At 51.2% G+C, this 13967-nt stretch overlaps 1 protein-coding gene across 5 annotated transcripts in view; it reads left to right on the top strand.

Annotated features, from left to right (window-relative positions):
• PRDM11 (PR/SET domain 11) overlaps positions 1 to 13967 on the top strand; it is an 89639-nt gene that overhangs the window by 37225 nt on the left and 38447 nt on the right. The gene's annotated exons all lie outside the window — the stretch shown is intronic.

Raw genomic sequence — 13967 nt, 5'->3', positions numbered from 1 at the left:
GGAGGGACAGGGATTGAACAGGTACGGGCACATGTGATCATTGCTACTGATGGAGGGAAGACGAGACATTCTAGTTGCAGAGGGAGACGGTGGAGTTCATGGTGCTGATGGATTTGGGGCCTGGAGCCCAAGTTCATTACGCCAGCCAGCTTTGCTATTTCCTATCTGGTGTGACCTTGGATGAATCATTTCACTTCTCTGTGCCTGTCCTGTAACAGAATAATCCTAGTTGACGGTGCGACACGATGGGTCAATACTACAGAGTTCTTAGGACCGCGCCTGCCTTTAGGAAGCATGCGGTGAATATCAGCTATTATTGTTGTTGTTGGCCTACTTGAGGGGCTTGGGCGGGATTTCCTCTAGCTTGAGACTTGAAGCATGAGTAGTAGTTAGTGGAAGGGGGGTGGGGGGATGCTGTATTCACACAGGTCGGCTGAGCGAGAGACGCATCTGGCAGGTCCGTGTGGCGACAGCAATGAGCCTGACAGGCAGAGTGGCAGGAAATCAGCAGGAGAGGGAGTCAGGGGCCAGATCACCCTACATTTCATAAGCCAGGGTAAGCTCATGCTCCTTCTGCGGGCCATGGGAACCTCTGAAGACAGAATCAGGATGGGTAGGGGCCTTGCTGGGGAGGGAGGGGGATTTCAGGTCAGAAAAGATGCTAGTTTCAACTTAGGTGCTACAGGCAGGCACATTTGAGAGAGACTTAGGAGGGAGAATCTCCAGGATTTATTGATGGATGGGACGTGGAGGTAAGGAGGAGGGTATGTAAAGATCTGAAGTGGAAGGGATTATTAGGGACGCCTCTCGAGCATCCAGCTTGAGCAGAGTTGGAGGAAGGTGGGACCGGTAGAGAAGAGCAGGCTAGGGAGTAGGAAGGTCGTTTATCAGTCATGAAATAAACCTTTCTTGTGGGTCTCCTTTGTGCTAAGCCCTGAACTGGCCTCAGGGATACAGTGATGGGCCAGATCAGACATCAGTTCTGCCCTCATAGAGCTTATTGTGGGGAAGCCGGAATGAATCAAATAATAAGGTAAATAAATGTAAAATTATGGCTCAGGTGATGAAGAGGCAGTGAGGCTAGGAGAGAAGGGAACAACCAGAGGAAGTGATGTGGCCAGAGGTCAAGGAAGGCTTCCTGATAGTTGAGCTGTGATTGAAGAAAGAGAATGCCCACCAGATGAACAGGACAGCATGTGCAAAGGCCCTGTGGCGGGCGAGAGTATGGCATGTTTGCGCAACTAGGTCATTGTGCCCGGAGTGGAGCGAACACAGGGGCCTGGAGGGGGAGACAGTCTTGGATGTATAGGGCCCGCTGAGCCAAATTGGGACTTTTGTTCTTTATTTTAAGAACAATGAGAAGTTTATTTATGTTTTGAAAGGGTGACTTTGGCTGCAGGCTGGAGAACAGATTGGGAGCAGGGGGCATGGGTCAAGAATGGATCATTGTCTGAGTAGGGGATGGTGGAGGCTTGGGTTAGGGTGGGGCAGCAACATGAAGAAAGGGTGAACTCATTTGTGAACTATTTCGGGGATGAGTGGGGTTGACTTGGAAATTGATTGATTGGCCTAAGTAAGGGAGAGGGAATTGGTGAAAATGAGCCCTTCAGTGTCCTGCTCTCAGCAGGTCGGGCAGGTGTCTGTCTCTGAGAAATGGAATATAGGCGGGGCCCGGGTGGAGGGCAAGAGGCAGTTTTAGACTCGGTGACTTTGGAGTGACATCAAGGCACCCAGTGGCCATGGCGACTAGGCAGTCAGCGATACGGGTTCGGAGCTTGGAAAGGAGATTCGGAGATGTCACTTCACGAACCACCTGCACACAGGTATCAGCGGGGCTGGGAGTGCGGAGGGCCACCCCCAAGGAGAATCGATGGACGAGAGGCGGAGAGGGCCTAGAATGAGCTTTGAGGAACTTCGGTGGTTTAGCCGTCCAGAAGGGGAGCACGATCCTGCAAGGGACACTGAGGAAGTGCACCCTGAGAGGCGGGAAGGCCAGAACGGTCAACAGGGTCAAGTGTTTCTGAGAAGCCAGGCAAGAGAAGGACTTGAAATGGTCCACTGGGCTTAGTGCCAGGGAAGTCACCGGCCACTCTAGCAAGAACTGGTACTCCAAGACCGAGGTTCCCGACCTGGGGCGGTTTGCTCCCTTCCTCCCTGCCCTCCCCCCACCCCCCACCCGGGGGACATTTGGTAATGTCTGGACACATTTTGGGCCGTCACAGCTTGGGATGGGGGCTATGCTCCTGGCATCTAGAAGGTAGGGGTCAGGGGTGCTGCTAAACTTTTCGTAATGCAGAAGACAGCCTCCTACAACAAAGAGCGATCTGGTCTCGGGGGTCCAGAGTGCTGTGGTGGAGAAGCCCCGTCAGAGCACCACTCGAAGGGAACCTTGTGAGAAGCCGGGTGACCAGCATAGGCACTTCTTAGAAGCTTGATTAGAGATAAGACAAGTGGAAGAGAGACAGGAGATACGAGGGTTGGCTGCCGGCAGGCACGGGGGGGCGGGGGACTTTGTTAAGAGAGAGACGTGAACGTCTTTGAAAATCCTGGTGGGAGGGTCCCACTGAAGAGACGGTTGAATATCGAGCAGAGGTGAGGCGTGATGGACAAGCTCTCCTATCGCCCGAGAACGTTCAGATGGAGACGTTGCATATGGAGGGGCGATGGGTCAACATGTCTTCTGTCACTGGAGGGGTACCCTAGAGGCTCGGAGCAGATGGAGGGAAATGAGTACAGTAGGCCAAATAATGGCCCCCTCAAGATGGCCACATCCTCATCCCCGGATCCTGTATGGATGTCATCTTAGAGGCCAAAAGGGACTTTCAGGCATAATTCAATTAAGGCGCTTGAGGTGGGGAGATTATCTTGGTTTATCGGGGTGGGCCTTGTGGAATTACAAGCATTTTTATGGGAGGGAGGCAGGAGAGTCAGAGTCAGACAAGATTGGAAGATGTTATCCTGCTGGCCTTGAAGATAGAAGAAGGAGCCGGGAGCCAAGGGACTGCAGACAGCTTCTAGAAGCTACAAAAGGCAAGGAAGTAGATTCTTCCCTCAAGCCTCCAGAAGGAACTCAGCCCGCTGCCGACGCCTCGATCTTAGGACTTGTGACCTCTGGAACCGTGACATAATAAACGTGTGGTGTTCGAAAGCCACCGTGTCGTGGCAGTTTGTTAAGCAGCGCTAGGAACTCAGTGCGGTGTCTGGGGGTCGTCTGCTAACACGTGCGGAGCTGTGGAGAGAGCTGGCCTGAGACGGGAGAGCGGCGAAGGTGAGTTCGGGGTGGGGGGGGGGGGTGAGTCGAGCCGGAGATGCCCGTGAGGTGCTCAGGTGAGCCATCCTGGGGCGCACCGACGCACATGGGTCAGCCGAGGACAGAGGCCTGGGTGTAGGGGACACCAAGCGTGGAAACGGACGCAGCTGAGGCCCCGGGAAGGGACAGGCGGTGGGGACAGGGCTGCAGGGAAGCGTGAGGCCTGAGAGCCGCTGTGTTCGGGCAGCACGGGGGTCTTCGTGTCCTGGGCACAGGCAGTTTCACGGCAGAAGCCACGCTGCTGGGGCCCAAGGCGTGAGCGGGAAGTGAGGAGAGGGAGCCAGCAAGGGGGGCTGGCTTGTTTTCAGAAGTCTGGCCGCCTGTGAGCAACGATTGTATGCCAGCTGTGTGCCACATTCGTCCTCACGGCAGGTTGCTGCCCTTCCGGCCCAGAGGAGGGAACCCGGGACCCAAGAGGTCATTAAGTAGGCAACCCCAGCTCCCACAGCCCACGCGTGGTACGCGGCGGGTTCCTTCAAAGGTAGCGCCTTTCTGCAATGCCAGGCTTTAAGTAACTCCTCCGTGGGGACACGTGGCTGAGAAGGGAGCACTCAGGGAGCTCTGGGGGCATCAGAAACACATGAGGTTTGCCGCCTGTTCTCATGGATCCTGGGGTCCGGCTACAAGAAGCAGGGACTGAGGTGGATGGGAGGGGAGGAGGCCTGTGTCCAGCCGAGTAATACCGAGGCAGAGCATTGTTGGTGATGGTGCTACCACGGAAAGCTATAGGGCCAGGGAGAAGGGGAGCTGGTTTTGACTGGGCGGATCGGAGAGGGGTCTTGAAGGATGGGTAGAAGTTCAGCAGAGGAGAAAATCTAGGGCCATGCCCAGGGAAGGGCTGTCAGGGCCCCCACCTCCCACCATGAGAAGCTGCACTTGGGGACAGCCCGGCTGGGCAAGCTTAGAGTCTCTGAAGGAGGCAGCTTCCCCGGGTTTGTGGCCTGGCCTGGGTCTAGGGTGTGGAGAAAAGGGGGAAGAGGAGGCAGCCCTGGAGTTTGCAGCCTCGTCTTAGACCAGCTCTAGCAGTCAGGAGTGGGCGTGGCCTGCAGCTCAGGGACCAGGGGCCAGCAGTGTTGCTCCCTTGGATGTTCCTAAGGCCTGGGAACCGCGAGCTGTGGCGTATGGATGGGTGCGGGGAGGGAGTGGTTGGAGGCCGCGGGGCCATGCGGAGGCTTTGTGATCCAGTGAGGTGAGAGGTGTCGAAGGCTTGGAGAGAACAGATGTGCAAAATGGCTCAAGAAAGCAGGACCTGTGTGTGTGTGTGTGTGTGTGTGTGTGTGTGTGTGTGTGTGCGTCCTCAGTCGGGGCCTCAGTCAGGGAAAAGCCGGAGTGAGGAACAACTGCCAGCTCAGTTGATGGGTTGGCTGAACGGAGGGAGGGCGGAAAAGTGGGGTGAACCACAGCACTGATTTTGGACCAGGATCTGGAAGCCCCCACATCCTAAATAAACCGCATTCATTTGTCAAATCCTGTCTCAAAGCCGTACTTGATGTCCTTTCTTGACCTCCTGCCCGCCTTCAGAAGCTCTGGCCCTCGTCCAACACAACGCATTTCCGTCCACGACTCCTCAGTGTGTGCAGTGTATTCTGGTAGAAGTAACGATGGGGCTCGTGATGAGCGTGGCTGTTTGCGTTTCTTGAGCACCTATGATGTTTCTGGGCCTGTGCTCAGCACTTTACAGCAGACCTCATTTGATGCTAACATTACCCCTTGTGAAGTGGGTATTCTACCCATTGTACCAACTGAGAAAACTGAGGCCTGGCGAGGAGAAGTTCTCCTGCACAAAACTAAACAGCTGGTGAGCAGCTGAGCTGGGCTTCCAACCCAGTAGTCTGGGCTCCGGAACCCACCCTCTTGTTCTTCCGCCTGGCCCTTCTCCGCCTTCCTTATCTCACCTGTTCCTACCTGCTGGCCTTGGTTGACTTTCTTCTTCTCATCCTTTCTGCCCAGCACTGGTTCCCTCTCCTTCTCCCCTCAACACAGAGGAAAGCTGGTCCCACCGTGCCCCGTGTGGGGACAGGGCCTGCATTCAGATGGACCCAACGTTCATTTCCACTTTGCATCTCTCCACGGCCTGGCCTCTTCTTGCAGGAGTCTTGCCATCACTTCTGGCCGTTTGGGAAAGAACTGCCCTCGTCCTCTGCTTTCTCATCTCACTGGAGATGATAAACTCCATAAATCATTGCCAAGGTTTCCAAGCTGCCCTCAGACACCGAAGGCCGGAGACGATGCTGCACGCGTGAGGTGTTTGGGAGTGCCGTGCAGCCGTGTGGTTTGGTAAAAGGCCGAAGAAAGAGGAAGCCAGCACAGCGTTTTTATTTACATTTTTCACTTACAGCCAGTCTTGTTCCAGAAGGGATTTAAGGTAGCCTAGCAGGATACATAAAATATACCATTATAGCATGTTAAAACTGGGAGAGACAGAAGAAAGAAAAACAAGGGTGGAGACCCTCGGCGGAGCCAGGAAGGAGGCTAAAAATGCATACCACAATGACCCGTATATGCACTTTTAGCTATATGGGGTCTGAATCTGGCAGCCGCTGGGAAAAGGCAAGCCTGGTCTGCTACCAGGGCATTCTTTCCATGTCGTGAACAGTCCCCCAGATAGTTCCTGGGGAGGTCCCCCTTCTGGGTACTGATACCGGACGGAAGGTTTCCCGGCGGTCCTTAAAGAGAGGACACTGTTTGGTGACATTGCTCACCTGCTGTCATGCAGCCTTTCCACCTGCCAGACCCCTACGGTACTGGCTGGGTGGGGGGGAGCAGAGGTGAAATGGTATTTCAAGTGTTTTCCGCTTCAAGTTCCATCATAAAATGGAGATTTATTTTGAAACTTGAAATTGGATGTGCAAAAGCTTGTGACACAGCCTCCAAAACAGAATCCGAAAAGCCCTGAGTGATTGGGACAGATGGAAGCATTAGCAGACGGTTGCAGTGCCTCGAGATGTCAGCGGGAGCAGGCAGGTGTTACCAAGTTTGGGGGAGCTCAGAGAAGGAAAGAATAATGGGCTTGTCCAGGAAGACAAGAAGGGACATTTGAGACAGGTTGCCTTGCGCGCGCGTGTGTGTATGAGCAGATGCTTTTCATGCTTGTTTGTTAATTTCTATTAACTCTTTACTTTGAAATGTTCAAGCTCTGTAGAAAAGCTGTAAGAGGGGCGCCTGGGTGGCTCAGTCGGTTGAGCGTCCGACTTCGGCTCAGGTCATGATCTCACGGTCTGTGGGCTCGAGCCCCGCGTTGGGCTCTGTGCTGACAGCTCGGAGCCTGGAGCCTGTTTCAGATTCTGTGTGTCTCCCTCTTTCTCTGACCCTCCCCAGTTCATGCTCTCTCTCTGTCTCAAAAATAAATAAATGTTAAAAAAATAAAAATTTTTAAAAAAGCTGTAAGAATAGTATAATAAACACCCACACACCCAGCATCTAATTCATCCATTGCTAACATTTTATAACAATTGCTTGAATCTCTCTCTCTGTATACCTACAGGCACACACACACACATACACACACATTCTGTGTTGTTTTGTTTTGTTTTTCTGACCTGTTTGAGATACGGCTATAGACCTCAGGCTTTTGGGCCATGCATTCCCCATCTCTGCCACTCAACTCTGCCACTGCAGGGCGAGAGCTGCCGTAGATGGTGCATAAATGAATGTGTCTGTGCACCAATAAAACTTTATTGATGAACACTGAATGTGCATGTCGTACAATTTCCCTGAAATTGGAATTTCATATAAATTTCCTATAAATGAAATGACATGAAAGAACTTTTTTTCAATCATTAAAAAATGCGAAAACCATGCTTAGCTCACAACTGTCTAGAAATGGGGCCGGGGGGGGCGCCTGGGTGGCTCACTCGGTTAAGCACCTGATTCTTGATCCCAACTCAGATCTTGATCTCAGCTCAGGTCTCGGTCTTGGGGTCGTGAGTTCAAGCGCAGCATGGAGCCTACTTAAACAAAACAAAACAAAACAAAACAAAACAAAACCAACAGGTAGGGGGCTGCATTTGAACTACAATCAGTGGTTTGCCAACAGACCCCTGCCCTACATAACCACAATATAATTATTATATTCAGGAAATTTAACCATGGATACGATACAACACTCTGTCAACTGCAATCCTTATTCAGATTTCCCCAATTGCCCTGGAGAAATGGCCTTTACAGTTTGTCCCCCATCTAGGACCCACTCATGCATTTAATTGTCATGTCTCATTAGTCTCCTTTATTCTGTAACAGTTCCCCTGCGTTGTTTTTTTCTTTCAGGATATTGACACTTTTGAGAAGTTCTGGACAGTTGTTAGCAGAATGTTGCACAGTTTAGATTTGTCTGATTGTTTCCTCATGATAGGTTCAGATTATAGATTTTTGGCATGAAGGATGTTGTGTCTTTCTCCCTGTAGATAGCAGGAAGCTTGTGAGGTCAGTTTGTCTTATCTTTTACCCAGTGGTTGATGATTCTTGCCTTTATCAATTATTATTATTTTTTTATTTTTTTCATCTTTATTTATTTTGAGAGAGAGACAGAGTGTGAGCAGGGGAGGAGCTGAGGGGAGGGAGACACAGAGTCCGAAGCAGGCTCTAGGCCCTGAGCCGTCAGCACAGAGCCCGATGCGGGGCTCGAACTCACGGACCGTGAGATCGTGACCTGAGCCGAAGTCAGACGCTTAACCGACTGAGCCACCCAGGCGCCCCGCCTTTATCAATTATTCTCCATGGTTTAAAATGATTTGCATCCTACATTCTTTACTATGTGACATCCTTCTGCAAAAAGAAAAAAAAAAAGTATTCAACTTTCTCCTCCTCCCCATCGCTTGTTTTAGTTATTTTTAGTACTGGGATGGACTCATGAATCCTTTTTTTTTTTCCTTCAGTGTGTTCTAGTCCATTCCTGTCATTCATTTTGATGTTTCAATTGCCCTAGATTTGGCCAGCGGGAGCCCGTGCAGACAGGCTCCTTTTTCCTATTTTAGTATTTCCCTTACTTTCCAGTGCAAAAAGATGTTCTGGCCATCTCTCCTAAGAGCCCTGATTTGTTTTAGTGGAAATCGTTTTCAGAAATCAAGATCCCTGGGCACTAAGCGTGTGTGGTTGCTACTGGGGTCTCCTTGCTTCTAGGCCTGAGCTAGGATTAGAGGAATGAGTTGCAGGGAGTCAGGGACTGAGGCAACAAGGAATCGCCAGCCGCGGGCACAACATGTACCGAGGTCCAGGGGCACGGGTCATGTGGAGGGGAAAAGGTAACAGGTTAGAGCCGAAGTACAGAGCGTGCTTAGAAGGAAAAGTGGAAGATGATGCCAGAGAGAAGTTGCTTTGCTCATGTTCTGAGATGCTATGCATCTTAAAACACTATCCATTCAATATCAGCTTTTCCAGGAATAAAAGTGTGCACCTCAGTCTTAAGATTCCTCTTACTATCAGAAGCATTAAATGGGCTTGCCTTGTATAACTTTTATAGATGCTGGGCGTTTGGTTATCGAACCACAAAGCAAACCAAAGATTCCCGCCCGCCCCCCCCAATATGTGATCTGCCGGTGAACCCACTTTGGCTCGAACTGTCTGTAATTCTCAAGATCTATTATTTTGGAATACAAGTAGAGCATGGAACACTGCTCTGAATAATGCACTGAAGGGCCGCCCGTGTTATTCCAAGTGGCAAGATCTCATTTCTTCTTATGGATGAGTAATATCCCGTCGTATATCCACACCACATCGTGTTGAGCCCCTTATCTGTCGATGGCCGCTTAGGCTCCTTCCACGTCTTGGCTCTTGTAAATCATGCTGCAACTATCTCTTCACATCAGGCGTTTTCATTGCCTTCTGATAAATGCCCAGGAGTGGGATTGCTGGACCACGGGGTAGTTCTCTTTTTAAGTTTTTGGCGACCCTCCATGCTGTTTTTCCATGTTGGCTGCACCTGTGTCCATTCCCAAAGCAATGCATGGGTTCCCTTTTCTCGACTTCCTGGCCAGTCCTTGTCACCTCTCGTCTTTTTGAGCACAGTCCTTCCAACAGGCATGAGGGGATATCACATTGTGGTTTTGATTTGCATGTCCCCGATGGCTGGTGAAGCCGAGTACCTTTTCCTGTACCTGTCGGTCAGGTGACATTTAAGGTTCGTGGGGTCCCAATGTGACCTTAATTTCACTCTGATGTTGTTTAAAAAGGTTTAAGCAGAGAGCTAGAGGAAACTTTTCTTACAGCTTTGAAACAGCTGTAAATCCAACACAGACTTGCAAATATCAAATGAACAGACCTATGCAAACACGCGTAACTCAAATGAGTGAAATCCTCGTTATATGTGCGACGATGTTGTTTATTGAACCGAAATCGCTGTTTCCAGGGTGACCGTGGTAATGACTACAAACACCCAGGTTCTTTGGCATTTGGTATGTCTGTGCTTTCGTGTGCTTTCGTGCGTTTTGTGTGTCAGTGCAGTGGCCTTGATGTTTCTTACTCTTTTCTTTACCAGAATGCATCCTGTGCTCATCAAGTGGGTGCCTGTTCTTTTCTCACTAGCTCATGGCCAATAGTAATGATCGATGTTACCTGCTCGCCTGTTACAGTGTAGCAGGCTACCTCCACATTCCGTGGCAGAGAACTGCGGTTGCACCCTTTTTGTGTCAGGCGCCAGACCGTAAATATTTTAGGCTTTGTGGACCTCACGGTGTTGGCCACAGCCACTCGGTTCTGTCATTGTAGCCGGAGAACAGTCAGAGGTGGGGCGTATGCTAGCAGAACTTGTCACGGACACCAAACTTTGAATTCCGGACAACTTTCGCGTGATGAAATCTTCTTCTGATTTATTTTCAACCACTGAGAAACGGACCATTCTTAGCTGGTGGGCCATCCAAAACAGGACTTAGCTTGCAGGGCCAAAGTCTGCCGACCTGTGGCGTAGAACAGCCATCATTTATCCTTGCTCAGGTATCTGCTGGCTGAACTACGGGGTCTCATTTATTCTGGCGTGTCTGCCGGTGGACCGCGGGCGGGCTGATTTAGTTGGGCGCGGCTGGTCCTCTCTGCCGCAAGCCACTGGGCCAGATCGTCTCCTCAAGGGGAGCCTGGTCTGCTCCATGCGTGTTCGTTCTGGGCCCAGACTGAAGGAGCAGGTGCTCTCTGGAGAAGCTCTCCTCCTGGTGAAGGCAGGGGTGGTCCCAGAGGCAAGCCCCACCCCCACCCCCACCCCCCCCCTTTTGCAAGCACATTCCCGTTCTTTGCTTGGTGTGCGGTAACATCCCACCGGCCAGATAAGTCACACAGCTGAAGCCAGGGTCAAGGAGCGAAGAAGGACAGGCCACCTGTAAGAGAGAGCCTAGTGCGGAATCACATGGCCAAGGCCGATCGAGAAGGGCAGAACCGGGGCCAAGAATTCAGTCTACCACAGGTGCCCACCCGGTTACATGCACAGCAGTCTTTGGGATGGAAATCTCATGGCGATTCCCGTATGTTGATTTTTTGAATGAAAACATTGAATTAAACATTCTTAGAACTTTTAGATCCTGAGAGCGTATCCAAAGACCCTTGTTTGAGAGGGGCGAATTTCTAGTAAACCCCCTGATTTTAATAATAGGGAACGTAGGGTTTTTTGGTGTTTGAAAATTCCTTTAGGAGCGGTCTTGTCGGAGCCTGATTCAGCGCCCTTAAGCCCCAGTGGGTCCTCAGCAAAAGTTGTGAGGGAGGGTTGGGTGGATAGCAATACCTCTGACAGGTGCTGTTCTTCAGGCACTAAAGGATTTGTGTGACCTCATTCTGTGCCCTCACAACCTTGCTGTCAGATAAGTACGCTTCAGCCCCCTTTCTACACATTGGGAAACTGGGGCTTCAAGGGCTCAATTCCTGGTCCAAGGCCATACAGCTCATCATGGGGCCAGGACTTCAAAACTGGATCTTCTTCTTTTTTTTTTTTTTTTTTACATTTTATTTATTTTTGAGAGGGAGAGAGACGGAGAGAGACAGAGCAGTAGTGGGGGAGGGGCAGAGAGAGAGGGAGACACAGGATCGGAAGCAGGCTCCAGGCTCCGAGCCGTCGGCACAGAGCCCGGCGCGGGGCCTGAACCCACAAACCACGAGATCATGACCTGAGCCAGAGGAGGACGTTCAACCGACTGAGCCACCCAGGCGCCCCCAGGGAGTACTTTTCAAGCAGATGGTATAAGGTGGTTTTCTTTATCTTGTCTGATGGCTGCCCGTGAGCATTTGGCGGACTTCTTACAACCGCGTCATTGAGATACCAGCACAGACCGTGCAGCTCGCCCACCCAAAGTGTGTAATTTAATGGTCTTTAGTAATTAACCAGTGTTTGCCTCCACTACCGCCAACAGTTGTGCAACACTCTCATCGCCTCGTAGAAGAAACTCTATCTTTAATGGTTACCCCATCTCCTCCTCTCCCCCCACCCCTTCCAGCCCTCACTAGTTTACTCTGTCTCTACGGATGTCCCTCTGTCTCTACAGATGTCCCTATTGTGGACCTTCGTATGAACGTGGTCTTTTGTGACTGGCTTCTTGCGCATAGCGTCATGTTTTCAGGGTACCTCTGGGTTGGGGCAGATTATCACTGCGTAGCATGATCCTTCCTTTCACTGGCCTTTTTCCCCCCCATTGCGCGGATAGGCCACATTTTGTTCATCCGCTCACCTGTCGATGGACAGTTGGGTCGTTTCCATCGTTGGGCTATTACGAATGATGCTACCCTAAACATGTGTGCACAAGTCTCTGTGTAGACCTACGTTTTCATGTCCCTTGGGTAATACGTAGGAATGGGACTGCTGGGTCACACGGTAACCCTATGTTTCACCATTTGAGGATCTGCCGGACCACTTTCCAGAGCAGCGGGACCATTTTGCATTCCCACCGGCAGGGTGCGAGGGCTGATTTCTCCACATCCTTGCCCACACTTGCTGTTAGCTGACTTTTTGACTCCAGCCATCCTCATGGGGGTGAAGTGCTCTCTCATGGCAGAGCTTTGGTTTGTTCTCTGCTTTTTTTCTTCCTACCTCTCGTTCATGTCTCTGGTTATTGGGGGGCGAGCCGCCCATGACGGCCGTGCTGGTTGTGCTGTGGATGACCCTGTGGGTGCTTTTCACATCAGCTTCCCTCTGCCACTTTCACCTGGAAGATCCTTGACATCTGTAGCGTATTTAAAGTTTGTTTCTATTGAATCTCTCCGGAGCAGACCCATTCCAATGTGCATTTTTGCTGCCTCCAGGTTGAGCAGATTCTGGGGGGGGGGGGGGGGGGGCTCTCTCCCACTCTTGCCCCAGAGCCCCTCAAGTTAAGGCATAGCTAACAGGATTCAGGCCAGCCTCCCGAGGCTGTCAGTCCTTGCCCGAGGGCTCAACCCACTGGTTTTGCCCATAGCCAGGTATATTACCAAGAAGAGTGAGGCCAAGTGTGTTCAGGGGGTAGTTGGTCCTGAGGCTGGTAACAGGGCCGGGGGGGACTTTTACAGGCCGAGCAGAAGGACTTGGGTGGGGATGAGCTTTCTGGGTTGGTTACGGGGGGCTCCGGACTCAGACATTTTTCCTTGAGGGTCGTGCATCTTGGGGCTGGAGGCTCGTTGTCTCCGAGCGCTGGTTTTCTTGTGCATAAAATGGGGATGCACTGGTTTTCTTGTGCATAAAATGGGGATGCACGGTTGAACATGACCTTATGAGTTGTGAGCCTTGATGCCTGTTGCGTGCAGGTGCACAGCAGGCGAAGAGCCGTTCACAGCTCTCTTTATTATCTCCAGTAGCGCCTGGGGGTTCGTGGGGGCGGTGAGTGGAACGGTAGTATGTAAAACCTGGATGTGGAATTCGAGATTGTATGTAAACATGCCCCATTTACCACATCTCGGGGGCCTTTTCTGAAATTTGATAAAAGAGAGTTTTAGAACAAGAAAAGGAAGCACGAATTCTATCAGTTAAAAGGGGATGGGGGCAGGTTAGATCCTGGTTCCTGACCAGCCAGACTTAGGGAGTTGTACTCATATGTATACCAATATTCACGGAATGCTGTGCACATTTTAAGGAATCTCCCCTTCCCCTTGCCAAAGTCCATCCGTAGGCACCAGGTTTGGAAGCCGGGGCCTGAATAATCTCAGAGGCCTCCTTGCAGCCGAAGTATTCAGGTCAAGTTCGGGTTCAGTCTGGCCTCTTTTTCACTCTGCCATTTCAGTTTGCTAGACTGGGAAGTGGCTGGAGAAGAGAGCCGACGCTGTCTGCCTCCTGGGGTTCGGGGAGGAGCATCTGAGATGGGCAGAGTGCCTTGTCAACTGCGAATCGCTTCATAAATCATTTTTGTAACCACTTTGCTCTAAGGAGGTGCGGGGCTGAAAATCAGAATGTTTTATGGATTCCATGGGTTCCTGGAAAGTTGCAAGCAAATCAGGTTTTTGAAAATCTAATCTGGACAGCAGCTGGTGATGGCACCACTCAGAGGAGCCCAGCAGTGAACCCTTGACTGCGGCCGACCTTCTGCCACCAAGCAGAATGCTCCCCTCTAGTAAAATGCAGATCTTCACTGGGCAAATCTGCTCAAACCAGCAGCAACACTGGAAATTCAGAGGGAGCCCCCAGGACATTCCTGGCGGATTCTGATGAGGTCATTAGAGGGCATGAGGTCCATCTCGGTGCGTAAGAGGCGGGCTGTTGTTTGTTTGAACGAACTCCGGC

The sequence above is a fragment of the Panthera onca genome, chromosome D1 (assembly GCF_046562875.1).
Source record: "Panthera onca isolate mPanOnc1 chromosome D1, mPanOnc1 haplotype 2, whole genome shotgun sequence".
NCBI lineage: Eukaryota > Metazoa > Chordata > Mammalia > Carnivora > Felidae > Panthera > Panthera onca.
This window is presented reverse-complemented; position numbering and strand designations above follow the sequence as displayed.